The 19,999-nt window shown below is 46.1% G+C and overlaps 1 protein-coding gene across 11 annotated transcripts in view; it reads right to left on the bottom strand.

Annotated features, from left to right (window-relative positions):
• Ten-a (Teneurin-a transmembrane protein) overlaps positions 1–19,999 on the bottom strand; it is a 990,045-nt gene that overhangs the window by 94,268 nt on the left and 875,778 nt on the right. Inside the window, exons 1-2 of one of the 11 annotated variants that reach the window (XM_076323568.1) lie at positions 12,941–13,408; positions 9,764–12,717 (exon numbers count right to left, since the gene is read on the bottom strand). The exons of 9 other annotated variants lie outside the window; for them this stretch is intronic. The gene's annotated coding sequence lies outside the window, so the exon portion shown is untranslated. Of the gene's footprint in view, positions 1–9,763; positions 13,409–19,999 lie in introns of those variants that run through there. One more of the 11 variants, XM_076323567.1, reaches the window with a different exon arrangement.

Genomic DNA, 19,999 nt, shown 5'->3' with positions numbered 1-19,999 from the left:
CGGAAATGTTTGTACTCCGTGTAATTGACGATTTAACAATCGCCATGAATTATCGTAATTGTACGAACACTATACATTCGCGAGCGTCACAAAAGGTTTTTATCCATCGTGATTATTACTGTTTGCCATCGTTTAATTACCATCCACTTGCCATCTTTGGACCTTGCGAACGTTCAACGTTGATGCTTGGTAAACGTACCACCGATTAGAATCGTATGGTTGTTTTTATACATACGCACTTTTATTTCTTACTTTTTACCACGAATTTCCGTCACAAAGATCTCCTTTTCTTAATTTACGATCGTACGTCATTTATGTACACGCGCTTTGGTTATTTTTTTTTCAAATAGAACCAAAAATTGGATCCAGAAATATTCAAATCGTTCAGCGATCGGAGATGGATGGAATTTGTATTCCCGCAAAAATTTGAACGCCGAATAAAAGATAACTCTTGACGAGTTTGAAAAATTCCAATTAAATAATATTCGAAAACAAATATCAAACGATATTCCACATTGTACGTATAAAAAATTCATCCGAGTAACTTTCGGTAAACTTTGGAAATAAATAATCGTGTTGTTAATCCTGGTCTATTATTCGAGCAAGATTTAGCGTCTGTCGCGGTGGTTAAATAAGTAGAATCAAATATCCCGTACAATTTCCCGTGAAACAACTGCTAACCGACGCTTACCCGTGGTTATTCAATTAATATTTACAAGCTGGCGATACGAGTCCGCGATCTCGCGTTAATCCCGCAAAGACGTTGAAGTTCACCATCGGAATCCAGATTGATCCACGCGGCCATAAATTTATCGCGTTTACATACATCCCGGAATTTTCTCGTCCCATCGAGTGTCACCAATAATACCACGGTTGATCGAGCACCGTTTTCGAACGAAAATTCCCCTTTACCTCTCTCCTTCTCTCACTCTGTCTCTCTCGACCGAAACACGTATAACCAGGAGTTGCTGACGATCAACAGCGGATCCGCGGGTTCTTGTTGTAACACCTGCGCTTAATACACGTCGGCCCGATTCGATCCACGTTAGCGACGTGGCTTTGCTCTTCGACCCTGCCAGAAGAGCTGACCTCTCCACCGTCCTGAGTCAACTGGCCGCCGGATAAATCTAATTTCAAGGGTCACGATTGTACGTTGCATTATATATGCCCTGTCTGCAAGACGTTCCGTTCCCTCGCTCGCGGCGGAGTATTTGAACGAGCACCACCGAACGAGAAACCTAGTCCACCCCTAGTCCTTTCCTTCCTTCCTCTGTCCAATTTTCTTAGCCGCGTGTTACCCGCGTGGAAACCGTGGAAAAATTAGTGGCTGTCGTGATTAACCGAACGAACTGCCAGGACTGGCAATTTACGGTGGCACCATTTGCAATCAAGACCACCACGGTTGGCACACTTCGCTTCGAGGTGATCCTTCCGGTTTTACCTCGAGCATCCGGCCACGGAACACCCGTTCCGTTTATTTATTAAAATACGAGAAAACGGAAGACGTTGCACCGATCGATCCAGTTGCACCACTTCGCGAATTAATCTGTATCGTTCTTAGGCTGGCCTTTGGCAACGATGTGTCCGTTTGGTGATGCATTGTAGACGTTTGGATGATGATTACGTACATTTGGAGATCTTCAATTGATTAAAGATCAAGTTGAACTCGTCGACACGGGGAAGGTTGACGTTAGTCAGCGAAGCAGAGTTCGGTCTTCTTGGTGATAGTACTCGGTCACTGGTTTGGTACACGATAAGTGTTACTGTATGAATATTTTCCGGTTGGTTTTTTAACATATGTGATCCATTATTGCCTCGAGTTGCGAAGTGGGCTAGATATCGTGTCGCGAGAGTTGTTATATCTTGTTAGGCTCACTCCAGCTCCGAAACTCTGAAAATTGTTTAGGAACACATCTATGCTTGTTTGTTTGTGTATCGACGAATTGTGTGTTACTCAATTACCCGAAACACAATCTCTGTTTGGTATGTCAGAGAATGAAGTTCATCTTTGTAAAGTAGCCACATCCATTACTGAAGTTCTGCCGGCACATTCTTTCTACAACTTAAGCAATTTTCTAAAAGACAATATCTTCTTTCAACCGCGGAAGTAATTTTCTAAAAGACGCTAGAGTTCTTCTTTTTTTTTTTCTCGCTAAAGCAATTTTCTAAAAGACATTACGCGCAAAGCTATAGGGAATGCCTTCTCGTTGGTATTCATGGAAAACAATGTACTGGGTAAAACAATAATAAATTTGATAAATTCTTCTCCAAGTGAAATTGTCATCGAAGTGTACACTCGTGCGATAAAAATAGAGAAGACGAAGGTTGTAAAGCTCTGGACAGCATTATGGAAATGGTGGTCGTTATGTGATCTACTATAAGCTCCACTTGTTTCCCTAGTTGTCAATTATGTCATACTCTACTTGTCCTCCACCGATTTTAATATCCTTTCGCGAGATGGTAGAAGATACGTCCTCGTTGCAATGTGTAAAACATCGAGCACAGATACTCGATCATTGCGAAGATATAAAAAATTAAAGACACGTGGAATGCAACTTGCATACGGGTAATATTTAAACGCAAGAGATCTCTAAACATATTAGATCTCTAAACAGTACAATACAGAGTGCTTTTCCAGGTTGTTCGTTATTCCTCTCCGTTTATTTTCTATTTTCGGTGACACGTGTGCCTAATTATCCCGTATTATGCTCATTTGTATGCGTTCTTTCGCGCGTCACTGTAATTGCGCAACGATAATAACAATAGTATCGTCACGGGGACTCGGTGGAGGATTTCACGCGCTGAGACTGAACGTGTTGGTCAATGTGCAAAAGAATTCCGTACGGTACGAATTTTATTCACGGCAGCGAGAACACCGTCGCGTTGTACGCTCGATCGTAAGCGGCATAAACTAATTTTACCACGGGTCCGTAAGTGTCACGATCGCGACGACCGTGCACTCCCCCATCTTTCTCTCTCTCCAGCTAATGAACTCGAAAATCACTTCATCGTGCGAGCTTTCGCTCCAACTTCCGACCACGGATTCCTAACCCCTTCCTGCTCAACGATACACCACCGATACCCCGCGCACCATCTATTTATAGTCGAGTGTAGCTTTCTTCTATGTCACGCGCCATTCATTTCGGCCCCGTGCACGAAGGGGAGAGAACGTCTCGATGATAATTTAGAGGCTAAAACGCCGGTCATTACTCAACTTGTTAAGGCTCTACGGATCTGTTGACAATACGGCTGCGACCTGGCCCTTCCTCGTGACGCGTCACGCCTACGGCCGGGGTTCCTCGAACAATAATCGCGATTTTTAATACCACCATCGAGAAACTATTCCGTACAATCGTTATTGGACATTACGGGGACGAGTTGTATTTTATCTGTGCAAATGGCGATTCGAGAGACTTTACAAATGAAAATTTCTCTCGAATGGCTCGATTTATTATTTAAATTTCGGTAACGCGTGTCATGGTCGATCCTTTACTATCTTCGTGAATGCTAAATTTTCTTTTCGAAGATATTATATAAGTTTCTTTCTAATATATTAGATTGTTCGGAAGGTTATTTCGTTTTCCAAAATGGAGAATATATAATTTAATAAAATGTTCATACCCTCTAAAAAAATCGTGTTTCATTTTCATAACAAAAAAGAAAAATGAACTGACTTTCCGAGCAACCTAATACATCGAACAGTGGAATTTAAAAAACGAAGAAAATCGTTGTATTCGGAGAAATTGATCGTTGTCTGTATCACGATCGTTTGTAGATTAAAACGATTAAAGCTTCGCGATAAATTGTACAATAAAGTCTAGAGTGCCTGGAAGCAACACTTCATGGATAGTTTCAAGTGACGAGCCGGGGACCAGCCAACTTTTATTTTACGTTACGTTAACTATAAGATACAGTGAGCGTGGCTCCTATTAAATCACCTATCTCGAAGGCTTCGTATTGACACGCACAAAAGAAATCCTTTAAACTCCGGCGAACCGCGCGAATCCTTTCTATTTATTGCTCTCAAACTGCGCAGGCGAACAAGATTTATGACACCTGGAAACCCCGCTCGACCGTTGCAAATCTATCCGCAGGCAATATTTTATCCCAACATGTACTTTACAGTTTTTTCCGGAACTTATCCCGGATATCTCGAAATAAGCTTCCTCCCGATCGATGCCATTTTTCCTCCCCCAACCGACGCACCGCCAACGACAAACACGGAAGTAATAAACACTTCCTCGTGTCGTGTCACTTGACGTTCATAAAAGCGATCCCGTCGCTCTCAAAATTTGTTCTAATTATTCCCTACGGGGAAAACGTAAAAATTAGAGACAGGAAGTGTTCGAAGTTGCCTTGAAGAAGTTGCGCAATTAATACAAATAATACGCGACAATTGGGGGACAGACACACGTGTCCCGAAAACTAGAAAATAAATCAAATAAGGGAAAATCTGTGTCGTACTGTTTGAAGATCTCTTGCGTTTAAATTAAAAAAACTACTCGATCCACTTACGCCCAAATGAAAAATTTATAATTATAAATTCTGTATAATCGTAAATTTCACTATCAACGCAAATCGAAACTTTCGTTTCCAGAACATACTATTCACATCACCCATAAAAATCCCCTACTCTTCCATCTTTCAAAAATTTCCTATTCCAAGACTGAACACCGAAACAAGAATACCAAGTGCTCTGGGTACAGACTCTGCTTCCGCGTAACGACACTCGAAACGACTTAGAAATTAAATACCCTGAAAATACCTCTTTAGTCCCGAAATCGTTTACCGAGGGGAACAGTGGTGTATTTCCAAAAGTATTACAATATTCTTCGCCGAAGCAGCGCTGTCCTAGTCACCCGGTGTTCAAATTCTGCACGTTTCTCCCTCCCCGCTCCTCGATCCGGCCACAAATTAATAAACCAAAACTGGTGAACGTAGCGCGTCCCGCGAAACCGGCTCGCCCCCGCTTAAACCTCGTCGGTCGGTGGCTTGCGACGCTAATTCCGTCGTCACGTAAATCAATTCGGAGCGCGTAAGCCCTCTCATTAGCGACACGGGAGATGTCTTTCCCGCGGAACGACGAATTTATAAAGAGAAACCGGCCCGTCTCGCGACACAGGGCACGCATACCGTCGGCCCTCACCGGTGGACGCCAATGCGGTCCCGTGTAGGCGGAGTGGGGGTGGAGGGCATTGGCGCGCCTCCTGGCGGAAGCACTATTTCAACGTAATTGTCGTTTCATCGTTCCCTCTCGTCCGTGCCGCTTACATAGCGGTGCACCACTGGAGATTCCGTCTTCGTGTAGAACGACGAACGCACGCACGCACGCACACGATATTATCGCATAGTTGCGTCTTCGGTAGACACCTAGCCAGACGAAATTAACCATGGGTAGGGCCTGCTGGCTCTCTGCTGGATAACCGTCGCGGAGCAACGTGCTGCCAGAAAATGACGAGTGCCGGGTATTTACCAGCTTCCGGTGGCTCGTTCCTATTGCTCTTAGCTCGCGCATTAGCGAAGACGAGTCGACTGGACAAACGGGTTGAGTGACTTCGGTGGACGTTTATGGTGTATTCATCCTCGGGAATTGTACACCGGACCCCGAGGTGCTATAGGTCCCGTTGTTTCGGGGGGATTTAGACGTCGCGAGTTTCCACGCTGTTGTCGTCAGAGAACGGAGGAGAGGAGCAACGGAGTCTCTTCAGAACTCGAAGGATACGCGTGCTTCTGGACCGTCGCCATTGAGTCTAGACGCTCTTCCGGAAGGTACGTTTCTAATACCTAGTCCGACGTTAGGCCGTGTAACTTAATTAATGATCGCTTCTTGTAGTCGTTGAATCCATTGGAGAAGGATGCGTTGGAAATAATTTTGTACTCGAGAGCTTCTCGGTGGAAAGGAGAAAGAAGATATAAATATCTAATCGACAGGTGATCTAAACTCATCGTTCTTACTGTTTCGTGTTCTGAGTTACTATTTGACCCAAAATTAAAAAATAGAAACATTCTAAGAGAGACCAAGATCGAATAATCATTCTTTCGTTTGATATCTAAACGTTCCCTAGATATTCCCTAAGGGTCCGGTGGACATTGAATCTGTCGCCAATTCCGTTTCGAACAAGTCGGACTCCCCTAGATCGACGAAAGTGGAGTCGAAGAGGGTGCCTTTCTTCGAGAAGACCGAGTCATCGAGTGGTCGATTCGCTTAATAAAATCGCGGAAATCCTCCGTCGTCTGTCGATCGGTCCCTCTAAGCCCGAAATCCCTTCGATTATCATACGTCGAGGGCACGGTCGGTACCTGGGGTCGGTGGAACGATCAGTAACACGGAGAAGCGTCGCCGGAAGGCGGTTCGCTGGTTGGCGTCGGTACAAATCGATCGCCGCGCGAACGATACAAGGACGATATCGACAAATTGGTGGGCAGGCCGTGGACGGATGTATCCTGCTGGAGTTTGTTAGTCCCTGGCGCCCAATCTGTCACGCATCGCAGCGACGTTTCCATGTGTACGCCATAACTCACCGCCCTTATGTACACCTATGTAACACCTTTGCTACGCGACTCTCATCTCCGCTGTCTTGCCCCGTCCCACCCGAACGGGTAACTCTTTCTCCTCGGTGTATCCCTTTTCGACTCGCGAAGTCGCGGAGGGTTGCTGTTGCCGCTCGGCGTGTTTATTTCGAGCCAAGTTCGGAGGGTAACGGCGAGGAAGCGGCAACAAGAAAAACACGAGAACGGAAGAGAAGACGGAAAGAGGGGAGACGACTGGGGAAGGGTGAGTGTAGCTTGTCCGATGAATAAGGGAGTTTCAGTCGGCACCGGAGAACCAGGGGGACACGGAGGAAGGGAGGGAGGGAGGAAGGGACGCGTAGGTGTGAAATCGAGGGTCGAGAGTCGAAGAAAAGGCGGGGCTGACGTTGGTAGCAAAGGAGGCGGCAGATCGTGAAGATGGACGCGGTTTATCTCGCACCTGCCCTTTTTTCTAATTAAGAGGGAGTATATTATTTGGAAGCCGAGACCTCGTACGAAGGATTCTTCTAATCGTTGGAAAACCAGGATCTCGTTTCTGCGATCGGGAGATTGGAAATTGGAGGATGGATTGCGATTAACACCCCTTGACAACTGACTTCGTGACGAACGCGCCTCGAGAGGTCAGTTGCGACGGCAGAAGGAAAGACTGAATCGTTGCGCAGTTTTGAATACGTGTCTCGCGTATCTACGTATGCAGGTAGAGAAACGATATTAATTACGAAATTATTGCTTACAAAAATATTGCATTATTCGGTAGAAATATTAGGAATTGAACGTTTCCGAAACACTGTCCGAATAATTGATTAAAATTTAGGCTACGTAACCGAATTGAGGCCATTCTCGTCGCTGATTTTATTTAAGCAGAACTCGCTCGAGTAATGAATCTTGAGTATAAAAGTACCGAGGCACATTTACCCTAAAACTGATTGTACCCGGAAAGCCGCAGAATTTCATTCGCGCGTTAATAATTGCTGTTGCTCGCGACGAAAATTACAGGGGAGGGGTGGATGATTGCCGAGCTCGAGGGCGCGCATTAGTAGGTATACACTTTCAGATTTTTATGTACGAAAAATTACAATGTTTCGTAATGGCCTCCCGGCACGTCAAAAAGGCCGTTTCTATCGTAGCTGAGGCCGCGCGGAGCGAGAATGAGAGCTTTATAACCGTGAGTCACGCTAATTTTCTTCCCGATCGTTGGTACGACTGCTCCACAGGGACGACCGTTTTCTACTTTCGATATTGAATATGGATTCTTTCTTCGTCCACAGCTGGGATAGCGCGTGTTTAATCTACTCACGGGGGAATTCTTTATGGATTTGTGTAACAAAGTTACCTACAGTACGGTGACAATACTCGAATCCTCGTGTTGCGCGTTAGACAATAATTAAATTTAGACACAACGACTCGACTAGTCCTTAATACGTTTTTGCAACAAGTAGCCTTCGTTGCATTATAAAGAAAACCATTGAACCGAGACGCTCGATAATTATAAAGCCATAAATAATTTACGCGTGACATAACTGATGCTACACACAGCGAGTATCGATACAAATGGTACAAAAGCTCAAGATTGTATCATTTTTCTTTCATTCGCAAACGTATTCGTCTCTTGCCAAGAAAGGAATACCTCTGGTTATAGCTTCCGAAACACCGTTATGTAACATTGTACAAGAATATGTTATTTTATGGAACACGTGTTTCGTGGATTTTCCACCCTGATGTTCCAAATGCAGGTTAATACACACAGAACAACCCAAAGTACACTCTACTTCTATACCATCTCTTAAATCACCTATCAGAGACTTGGATTGCTCCATCATCCTGGGCAATCGAAGATCAACTCTCGGAACATCCACCTTCCTCGCTAACTATAATTTTAAATCGTTCCTTGAAACGTAATCTACTCTTGTTCCACACTTTGGCATTCATGTTGCCGCCCAATTTCCGTCAACCGTAATTTTTAATCGTCGGTTCCTTGAAACGCCATCTACTCTTGCTCCATACTTTGGTATTCATTTTGCTGCGCAATTTCCGACAAACGCTAAGACAAACTCTCGTGAAACGAGTCGGGGAGAGCATCCCAGTTGCCCTTACAGGCAGAAAGTTACCCGTTCGCGCGAAAGTAACCCCGTTCCGTTACGCCGGACTCTCCTCTCGCGAGTGGAAGAGCTCCGAGCGAAGCTGGCCTCCGACGATGCAGAATGGTCGCGTAATTCTCGCGGAATTATTCCGCTCGGCCTGTCGACTCGCAGGACTCATCCCGGAACGTTATATTTCCACTCGAAGTTCCGAACTCGGGGCGCCGCGGCTGTTTGCGAGCGCGTTGGTAAATTATCGCCGAGCGGAGGGGCTGGAGCGAATCCGAAGCGAGGGCCAGGGATGGGGAAGAGGGGTGGGGTTGGGTAGGAGGACAAAACGACGGTCGCCTCTTCCACGAGCCTCGACGGAACTTCTCCGTCGAAACGCCGCGGACAAGCGTCTTCATCAGCGATCTTAACGAGACATCTCGTGGACTTAATTAGCTTCCTCGCCGGTTCTAGGTTTTTTCCCTGGCCCGTGCAACCCCTTTTCCCAACCGACTACGGTGCTACGCCTCTGTCGAGTCTCGGCGCGGTACCGAGTTCTAGACAAATTCGTCGAACACTGCAACGTGCCGCGCGACGACAGGAATAAACCATCTCCGCCACAATTCGAAGCGACGGAGCCGCATCGAGAATGAATTTAACGCGTTAAGCACCGAGTCTGGTTCGTTTAGCTTCTCCGTTTACGCCGCGAGATGTCGCTGGTTTATTCATAAATGTAAACAGGGGCAAATGCGTGCAGATATTTTGAGAAATTAGCCGTCTTTTGAACTGCCTCGACCGTAGAGACCGCGAGTGGAGATATTGGAAACGAACGATCGATGTTGTCGGTCTAATAGTGGTCCGGATGAAGAGTGTGTCGACAATGAGTGACACGACGCTTAACGTGCTGAACTTACAAGAATATCGTGCATTATGAATGACGGTTTATTGGAAACTACGAGTAACTTTACGGGTCGAAGGTGTAGACCTGGTGCGACCTTTTCTATCCCTTTACGGGCTGTTGCCTCGGTGAGTATCTATTCATCTATAGCTCGGCCAACGGAGAATGAGATTTGCGTACGATCTGCGAGAAGATCTCGGTCTCTCGAGTGTCCGATTCGCGAAGACGTCAGTTTCTCGGATTGGGAGAAAGTTTTGCTTTCACTTACCCCCACAATGCGCGTCCAACTTCAGATCTCGCTCGGCCGAGCTATACTCGTTCAACCTGTGCGTGACTTCTCGGTCGTGAAGACAGTGTCGGTTGTTCCTAATCTCTCCAAACGCTGTCATCAGTGGCCTATGAGCTCTAGGTCAACCCAACTTCCATGTCCCCCACGAAACTTCCTAAACTTTGCCCTATCTCATCACCATGTCTGCTACTTCCAAAATTCTTCGTAGCTTGTACATTCTCTCGAGAGTAACAGTACACTTTTCTCTTATCCATCCACTGTAAATCGTCACCATTCGTTCCATAGAAACTCTTGGTGTCTCCACAACCTTCGAATTATCGTGTCTAAAAGAACATTATTACCGAACTGGTAGGTCATTCGTCTTCCCGTAGCGATTGCACTCGCGTTTGTTGTCATCGTAGTTGCGACGCCAATGGGTTCGTTTGGTCGCTGCTGGATCTTCCCCACCGTACCAAATAACGCGTCACCGGGAGGACGTCTTATCGCGGTAGCTGATCTCCGTCGAAATTGTGACCAGGACATCGACTAATCCGCTCGTCGTAATTCCTATTGAGACCGTTATCTAAATGTCTGCCGGCATTCACGACGGTTCCGGCGAGCTTTTGTACGCGCGATGTCCGTGCGAGGCCGTAATAGCCTCTCGAGGGATTGACGCGTTGCGCGATGGATGTCGTCGTTGCCTCGCCACAATGCGACTAATACCGCTCGCGCTTTTGTCCTCGGACCGGCCACGCCACCCTTCGTTACGACTCGTTAACGCGTCGTGCTTGATCGGGTGACAGAACGTCGCGGAAATACCGGTAAGAAGCCGCGTAACCGTCACACTGTTACGAGCTGCCAATCATCCGGAAACAACGTCTTTGAATTTTACGAAGGCTTACGGGGTTTTGTCACAGGAACAGAGGGAATCACCAGCTCGTTAGGAAACAACTATTCGACCGACGACGAGAACGCCTCTGGGTTCTATCGATGGTGACATCTGCGTGCACGGGGAAGAACGAGAAAAATGAAAGGAGTTTGAGACTGTTGTACGATATGCACGAGTGTGGACACGTGCAATTAGTAACGCGTGAATATTGGTAAAATTATGTACAATCGTTTCCAAATGGAGAATATATAATCTTCCAAAATGGAGAACATGTAATTTAATAAAATGTTTGTACAGTCTAAAAGAATCTCGATTATTGGGGGGCAAACGAAGCTGAAAATCCCGACAAGTCACGAGGTGGCCGATCCAATGAAAAGGAATCCCACATCCACGTTATATCTCTCAGCTATCTACGATCTCTATTATCGCATCTCTCTCCAACGTCACTGGTTGCCAAGTGACCGTCCTCTCCACTTGTGGACGCATCGCAACGAACGAGACTCCGGTGCAATAATAAAGACTATCAACCGTTCGCGTCTAAAACCGTATATCGTTAACTTTAGTACCGCTCGCGGTACCTACCCGCGAGAACCAGTTCGAAACCGATCGTTGCACCCGGCTACCTTTATCAAACTCTTAACGTTACCATCAAAGTCCTAGCAGTTTCGTTCCAGTGTCGATCCACAGCCTCGAATCCTCGTTAGGGAGCCGTTACTTGTTTAAAGTACGAGTCTTATTCCGCGATTCCTGGCGAAAGTGCGAAGCGGGAGGTCCTAAGAGGGCGGTGACTGTATCTCGTAAGATAACAAGGCGACACTCCGATCATTCGTAAAGCTGTCAGTGGAGCAATATATCAGTATCCTTTTTAGTCGTTACGGTGACACACCCTTCGGATGCGACTCGAGCCCCGGCAGCACCACGGGACAAGTACCAGAGGAGAGACAAGCGGTCCGTGCCTCCACGATGCACGGCTAAACGACACGCACACCATGCCCACCACACCTCGGCGTGGAGTGTGTACACGGCCGGGCACAAAGCGGCAATACGGAGGCTTTTCGGCGCAACTGCACGGTCGTTAGTTAGTGAGCATTCATCATCGTATTGTTATCGTTAGCCACGGTCTTCACGGTTATTCGAGCCGCCCCATCGAAATCACAATGCGACCAGATGCAGCCCAGAACGCGGCCTGCCGATAGGTTTTCTTCATTGTACGCACTGACGCTGCTGCCTCCGCGATTCTGTCTATTCGCCTTTTTTTCTTTTTTCTTTTTTTTTTTTGTCCCGCTGTCTGTCTGTCTGTCTGCCCCACCGAAGGGCACGCTGTGTAGTTTGCGGACTCAATGCGGCGATTTCGGTCGATGAATTTAATTTCGAACGGTGAATAAGACTTTCGGAGCCTTTCGTTGCGTCGGGGTCTTACAGTTTACCCTTTATGGTAGCCCGGATATGGGGCACGTTAAACCAATTGGTCCGAGTTATTCCAGTGAAATGCGATACCACCGGGTTGTCGGCGATTGTACACCCTGTAGTAAGTCGAAACGATGAAGTAAATTTTTTTTTTAACCTTCTTCTCGACAGGGACGATATCCAAGATCTGTGGAGAATGTACGAGCTTCGTCGGATCTTGGTGTACGTGGTTAGTTATCGCTGTTAGGATTTGTACTGTACGCTGTACATTGTGGCTAGCCTCTGTCGAACAAAGGTGCGTCGAAACTCGATAATAGAGACTCCGTGCACGTGCTTGTTGCGTTTGGATCGTGTACCGTAGCGAAGTGCACGAGCGTTAGATCGATGTTGTGTTTTTCTGAAATCTGAATTCGAGGCGAGATAAATTTATCCGAAAGATTCGGTGTGTGAACGATCGACGTTCAGTTGAATCGTTTCTAACCGTGGTCTTTAATTGGTCAGCCGATCGACTAATTTTAGGCACCGAGGTATGTTCATTGACCTATATAGGACTCTATTGGAAGAGACACGACCACAACTAACCACAGTTTTTAATTGGCCGGTCGATCGACTAATTCCAAGTGCTGGCTGTGTTTATTCAATCGTATTGAACTTGGTACTTCATCGTTACGGACCTAACCGTACCCAGACGCAGTTCTTAATTGGTCGATCGACTAATTTCTGACGCTGGTTATGCTTATTGCGTTACGCGGAACTTGTCACGCTATTGTAAGAGCACTGGCCACACGAGTGGTGTACGTCGGCGAGGGGTGTCCCTTAAAAGTTGGGCCCGGAGGTTTATGAGGCAATACGGGCGCCATAAACTACACCAAACGTGACACGTTATGTCGTCGTCTGGCCTCGTGTACGACCGGAACATTCGGTCTTTGGTCAAAGGGAGTATGCGTCACGGGATAGTGACTATTTGGAGACAGTGATTTGTATAGTGTATTTATGGTTCGGGGAGGGCGATTAATTGTAATGCAGTGTATTCGTGAAGTGTTGTGAAAGATTTATCGTCGAAGAGAATAAGTAGCTTCGAAAGGTCTGCGTGTGCGTAGACAATGACAGTTCGAAGAAATTGCAATCGATCCTATTACCACTTTAACAACGATTGTAATTCATAAAGTTTCAATAGTCGTCGTATCGATCGAAGAAAAACGATTTGCAGCGATAATCCGACGAATAGCCACTTTGCGCGAATGATTTCGTTCGTACAAAGAATTCTAGAATTTTTCCGAGGAATCTTGGCCGGAGGATTGGAATGCATCTATTGACGTGGAACTAGGCGAAGCAAGGGCTGGGAGTGGTGGAGGTGGTAAAAATTCATGTTCAGGAAATGCCTGCAGGGATGCTTAAGGAGTACTCCGGAATGGACCTATTGTCTTGTAATGTCCCTGGATCGTAGTTCCGAGAGTCAGGTGTCTGATAAACTCACCGTCTTCAAACTGTCACTGAGAGGCCCACAGGCCTACCGGCATCGTGTGCACCTCACCAGAGATGCATCGCACTTCGCGATACAGTCGATGCGTTCACTTCCGAAACGAAGACGTCCATATGAGACATATCGTCCTCCGTGTACCCGATAAACACAGGTGATAGTTGAACAGGTCTGTTGGATACTACCACCAAGTGTTGCACTTCGACAGAGTCGATGCATCAGGCTTCCCAAACGAACACATCCGTATCTATTCGAGGTACATCATCTCCGCGTGTACACTACAAACACAATTCCTACCTAACCCTAACCTAGCTGAACAGGTCCGTTGTACACTACCACCAAGTGTTGCACTTCGACAGAGTCGATGCTTCAGGCTTCCTAAACGAACACGTCCGTGTCGTATCTATTCGAGATACATAATCCACGACGGACACAATTCCTACCTAACTCAGACCCTAGGTACTCGTTAACGATTCCTCCAGCTATATTTTTAAGTCTGTTTTCACCGGGCAAGAATCCGAAATGAGCCACCGACGAAGTCGAGCTGACAAGCCATGTTACGTATGCAACCTGTTCCAGGCTGATTCAACTTGCCGAAAGTTAGCTTGCTTTTCCAAAGTAAGAGAGGGGTTGGTTGTTGAAGGGCGAAAGGGGGAAGAAGGGGGACTGGTAGAGCACCGGTACAACGGAGAGAAGCGGTCGCGCGCCCGTTGCACCCCGTCGCCGTAGAGACGCAGCTCTCAAAAGAAACTTCTTTATTTCCGTCGAAAATAAATATTTGACCGGGCACCAATTTGCCGCGGAGACTCAAATGGTTTCTTTCATTCTTAACGAGTGCGACCCCTGACCCTCGGTGCTTTCCACACGGCGTTGTTACAACCGAGCCTCCGCTGCAATTAATTCGCTCCCGTGCACCTGGTCACGCGAATGCGAGGGAATTTCGCTTCCAGGACTTCGGTTTCGAGGAATCCATTTTGGAAGGTGTCGGGTTCGTTGACACCGCAGCCACACGGGAACACGAACAATTGGAAAAGGAATGCGTGAAATTTAACCGTTAGTTCATCGTAGGGTGTTATTCACCGATAGCTTGCCTCTCATAGTTCCCGGTGAACCATAGAATCCCAAATTTTCGATCGATTCCTGGCTATTGAAGTATACGGACTTTTTTTTTGCGAACTAGATGGACGCATTGCGAGGAACAGAGTGTTAAAGGGAAGTAAAGGCCTACCGATATGGCAGGAGAAGTCTGCGAGAGAATGAACAGTGAAATATATCGTTGCACATACGATCTCTACAAACGATGCACACTTAACAATTGTCATCGAAATATTACCAAAATTGAACGATCGAACGGTAGACAGATATTCCTGTGCACATAAATCCATGTCTTTACTTTCAAAGATCCACAAAGTAACTTTACCGACAAGTCCGCTATGTCGACGCACAATAAACTAACCGCTCAAGGTCACTGTGGATCTATCCCCCCACCCCACCCTGCATCATTTATTCATTCTACCACCGAATCCCCCGGGTCTCTCCGCGCGCAAACTTATCGACACGCGCGCTCCGTCTCTCCGAGATGTCAGTTGGTCGGGCGTAAATGCAGGGGGCGTGTCCAACGCGCTCGAGAGTGGGGGGAGTGGCCTTGAACGGTCAATTTCTCGTCGTCCCTCGTCTTGTCGCCGTGCAGCGACCGAAATGAGTTTCAAACGAAAGAGGTTCCACCGAGTCCCTTCGCTCGCGATATTCCTCGCGCGAATTCTCGTCCTTGGTCGCGGTGGATCCTCGACACGGAGGCGCATTTCTCCCGATTCTTTCGAGACAACGAGGGGTCCAGGATAAACCCGCGAGCCCGAGAGAACCGGTATGCTCTTTTCTGGGTCGCTTTTAAATTCGGATTTCCCGGTGTTCCCGTATCCCGGTCTGCCCTACTTCTACGCTGATGCCGTTCTGCATGTAACGGGATGGAATAGTTGAGAGGGAAAAGAGAAAGAGAGCCCGAACTGTTCCAGGACTTCAAAGCGCCCCGACTGGAGAATAATGAAATGTATACAATACGAATGATGGTGCACGTAGGAGGTATTTCAGGTTTCCCGTGGTATCAAGAGCTCCGAGTCTCTCGAATTCGGTATTTTCGCGGGGCGAGAGCAAAGGGAGGTGATAAATTGAGGCACGATATTAACCCTCTTTCGACGCCGGATAGAAATTACATCGAGCACCACCAGGAGGGTGACTTTTATCTGTAAGAATTATACGAAGGAGAATCGTTCCACGGTTTCGGAGACGAGGATTGTCCGTATCCAGAAAAGGTTTCGTGTTACGGTCAGGCGGGGGATAGTGTTTACGACGCGATCAAAGAAGGCTGGCCATCTGTGTATACACATCAGGGAGTATTAAAAGTCTCCGGCGGAGATCGCGAAGAAAATATCGAAAACGAAAACTTCCGCAAAGCTGGCCTTTAACGCTGGTTCGTTTACGTCTAGGCAATTTTTACGATTCGATTACGACGAAGGGTACTTGTCAATTATAATTGTTCGACGATCGAGAAACAACGTACGCTGGAGTCTCGACGAGACTCGGTTCCGGTCGATCGTCGTCTCAAGGGCACTTTGTTGTTCGCGATAAATATTCCGCGAACAACTCGACGGTTATTATTACCTGCGGATCGTTTATATAGGTCACGAGTTCGACGATACATGGATCGTAACGATGTCGACGATTGATCGATACTACTCGTTCATCGTAAATAACAGCCGGCAAGGATCTGGTTAGGTTCCAGATCAACCAACCGGTTAACGCGTTCGAGGTCTCCCTACGCGTGGAAGATTTCACTGAAGAAACTCGATCGATGTCCTCCGTTTACCTAACGCGATACAGAACGCGATGTAACGAAGAACGGAGTAGTCTCGAAAACCGTGGTAGCACGCCGAAAGAGAGAAGGAAGAGTCGGTTGAACAGATAATGTTTAGCCTCATCGAGGGTAAAAGCTTAAAGGGTAAAAGGAAGAAACGGCGGAGAGGATTTTTATTTCAATCCCCCGCGGTGGCTTCCGACAATCCCTTTCCACGCTCGGGATACCATTTTTCCAACTTGTTTTGGACTGTTCCAGGTACGTCGACGGTCGATGGCCGGCCTTTCGCCGAAGCGTCGAATGGATTGACCCAGTTCGGGGGCCCCCGAGTAATGCTGCCAGATAATGCGAGAGTTTTCTCATTTCTGCGACGACGTCATCCCTTCCTACCCCACCGTCCAACCCCGAGAGATAAGGGGAGAGCTGTGCTCTTCTTAATTTCTGATGTCTTTACCGAGCAGATCCAGCCCCAAGTTTTTATTGCCACTTATCGCTGTAACCGCGTTTCCGCGAGCCAGTAAGCGTCGTCCACTGATCTGTTCGCTCGTTGATTGTTTGTTATACGCGATCCTAAGTGGCTCCGTTACCATCTATCCGAACGACGAGATCGTAGACTCCCTTGTTCGTTGTACCGTGTACAAGTTTTTGTACGATAGATACGGTAATGCTCGGTTTCGAGCCGAAAAATGGGTTCGTTGCCTTGAATCCGAGGTTGGTGGAGATTTTGTACTCGGGACCGAGCGAACGTGTCGCTCGAAGAGGATACGGAGACTGATGGTAAGCGAAGAGCTTGGGAAACTTCAAAGCGATACTGTGACGATCATTAATGCAATATGAAATTTTGTAGATTTTTAATTACATCTTTACGAAAGTATTATTCGTTGATTTTTCCGGTGAAATTGAGTCCGAACATGACCTTATTCGAAGGCGTGTACTTGTGAAATGTTGAAGTGTTTCATTTTATACACAATTAAAAATAAGTAATAGAGTTATATTCGGACTTGTTGTTATCGAGTATTAATAATCCATTGACAACATTGTCGAGAGTGTATAATGAAATATTTAAAAATCTCACTTGTGAAAAGTTTGCTCAGAGGATGAAATTCGATGTGGTATCACGCGATAAAGAACGATCTCGGCGTGCCTTGAATCCGGGGATAAAATTCCGCGATGCAATCGAGCGTATAGTGCCATGCATCAGTTATAAATCAGTAACGTAATGTGGTACGAAATGCAATACGTAATACCATTCTCTTTACCCCAAAAATATTGCCCCTTGTTAATATTAAATTCATGTTATCACCCTGTGAAAAATTATTGTAATTTCATTTATCGAGTGATCAATGTTCACATTACGTGGCCTATATTGCGATCGTGATTCGCAATTACAGAGATTGTAATTTCGATAAGTTAAATTTATGCACAATAACCATTTACGAGTTAAGTGTTTCCAAGATCGCGCTTGTTAAGGGGTTTTTGAGGTTAGGATTTAATAATAGCGTTTTAATTGCACCTTGCGATTAGAATGCATCTATAGATGTACGTTCTTCCATTTTATATTCGTTTTCGTATCACGTACTCCCATAGTTGCGCGACGAAGACGTTAAGCGAAGAACAAATAAATTAGAGCACTTGTTGCAAACATTACGTCCACGATCCGTAAGATTGCGATTCGTGGATTTGCGCGAGATTTAGTCGTCGGTTCTAGGTCGCGGGTGCGATTTGATCCTTATACGATTGCAACTTACAGAACCTCGAGACTATGATGATCGCGACTGCTATTTAGGCATCAACGCAGCTTATGCGATCGCAGCTCGCGACATCTAGACTACCATGATTGCAACTCGCGGGATTGCAACTATTCCGACTGCGACTCGAAGAATTACAACTATCGGGACTGCGGCTGGTACGATCAAATTTTCGGGATCGCGGCTGACTGCTTTATTCAAGATGATTAGATGGAGACAAGACCGAGTAGTATGTGACCTTGAATTGCGATCTCCGATAAACGTTACTTACGTAAGTATTGGACACAGAACGCGGTATGGTATATCCGATTAAAATAATTCCTTTTCCCAATGAAAGTAAGTCCGATCACGACGCCGTATGGACTATTTTCAACAATACATTACTATGTATAACTCTTCGTTTCTAAAAAATTTCAATTTGCGTATAATTAAAAGTAGTCAGAAGGAGGTCGTGTTTGGGCTCGTTTTCATCGGTAGAATCTCGCCAGTTCATTGGCAACGCCCTCACGAAGATTCGAAAGTATATAAACATAAATTTTTTTTTTTGTACAGTAAGATTTACTATACAAAAATCAAATACTGTGAAAATTATTCCACGTAAGACTACCGACAGAAAATCAAATACTGTGCAAATTATTTCACGTAAGATCTACCGTACAAAAGATATCGCGGTGTTAAATAATAACGGACGACGAACATCGGTCGCGTAAAGAGCTACGTAGGACACAGTATTCTACAGGAGCGACGGGAAGAAACGTTTCCTCCTGTTCGTCAATTCCTTCTCGAGCGACGTCAAGATTCTAAATAATAAAAGATTACGAGCGAAAAAGCTCGCCGAGTCCCCTCGCTGTCTAGCGACCACTTCGCGCAACAGTCACGTCCAGATACCCCGAATAAATTTCCAGATTTCCGGATTACTACCAACTGCTCGCAAGCCTGCCTGGGCAGCGAGATTTCCGAAAGGAACGGCGCGCGACGTGGCGCGGAATAAATCTGACGGTCGCATAAATAGCCGTGCGCAAGCACACGGCAGGTACACACACAAGACCCGTAGCCTTTCTTGAAATATTCTCGTTTTCTTCGGTCCGCCCGGTTGGTCGAAAGCGCACCCTCCTACCGTACCTCGACGACCACCCCTTCGTTGCATCGTCTCGCGTCAAAGGCGATTTCCACGTTGTTTTGTTTCCTCTTCGTTCCGCGAGGACGACGCCGCGTTTCGCAAATACGATCTTGGGAGGATCGATCCAGGGGCCAGTCTTTCGAGAACGATCCTCGAAATTCCGTGGAGCTCGCGCCGGACGGATTTCACCGGGAAACCGAAATAAATCTTCGCGTCTTCTGCCGGGAATACCGCTTATCCTGGAATCGAGTTATCGCGATTCCATCGCGAGCTCCTCCGCGAGGAACGAACAATTTCGAGGAATTTCGCTCTGCCAATCGAACAGCTTAAAAAGAAGCCAGAGGGAGAGAAAGAAAGAAAGAGAGAGAGAGAGAGAGAGAGAGAGAGAGAGAGAGACGTAGAAGGTGTGGTCTTCTTATTTCTTAACGATACGGAGAGAATCTTCACTGATACTAATGTAACTAGAATAAAGTGTAGTCTAGTATTGGTATAGTTTAGTAATATTAGTGTAACTAGAATGAAGTGTAAAGTCTAGTATTGCTATAGTTTAGTAATACTAGTGTAACTAGAATAAAGTGTAAAGTCTAGTATTGCTATAGTTTAGTAATACTAGTGTAACTAGTATAAACTGTGAAATCTAGTACTTGTTTGGTTTGCCAATGTTGGCAATAACTAGTATAAAGTATAAGGACTAGTGCTGGTATAGTTTACTAATACTAGTATAACTAGTATAAAGTGTAA

Source organism: Ptiloglossa arizonensis, chromosome 11 (assembly GCF_051014685.1).
Source record: "Ptiloglossa arizonensis isolate GNS036 chromosome 11, iyPtiAriz1_principal, whole genome shotgun sequence".
Lineage (NCBI taxonomy): Eukaryota > Metazoa > Arthropoda > Insecta > Hymenoptera > Colletidae > Ptiloglossa > Ptiloglossa arizonensis.
This window is presented reverse-complemented; position numbering and strand designations above follow the sequence as displayed.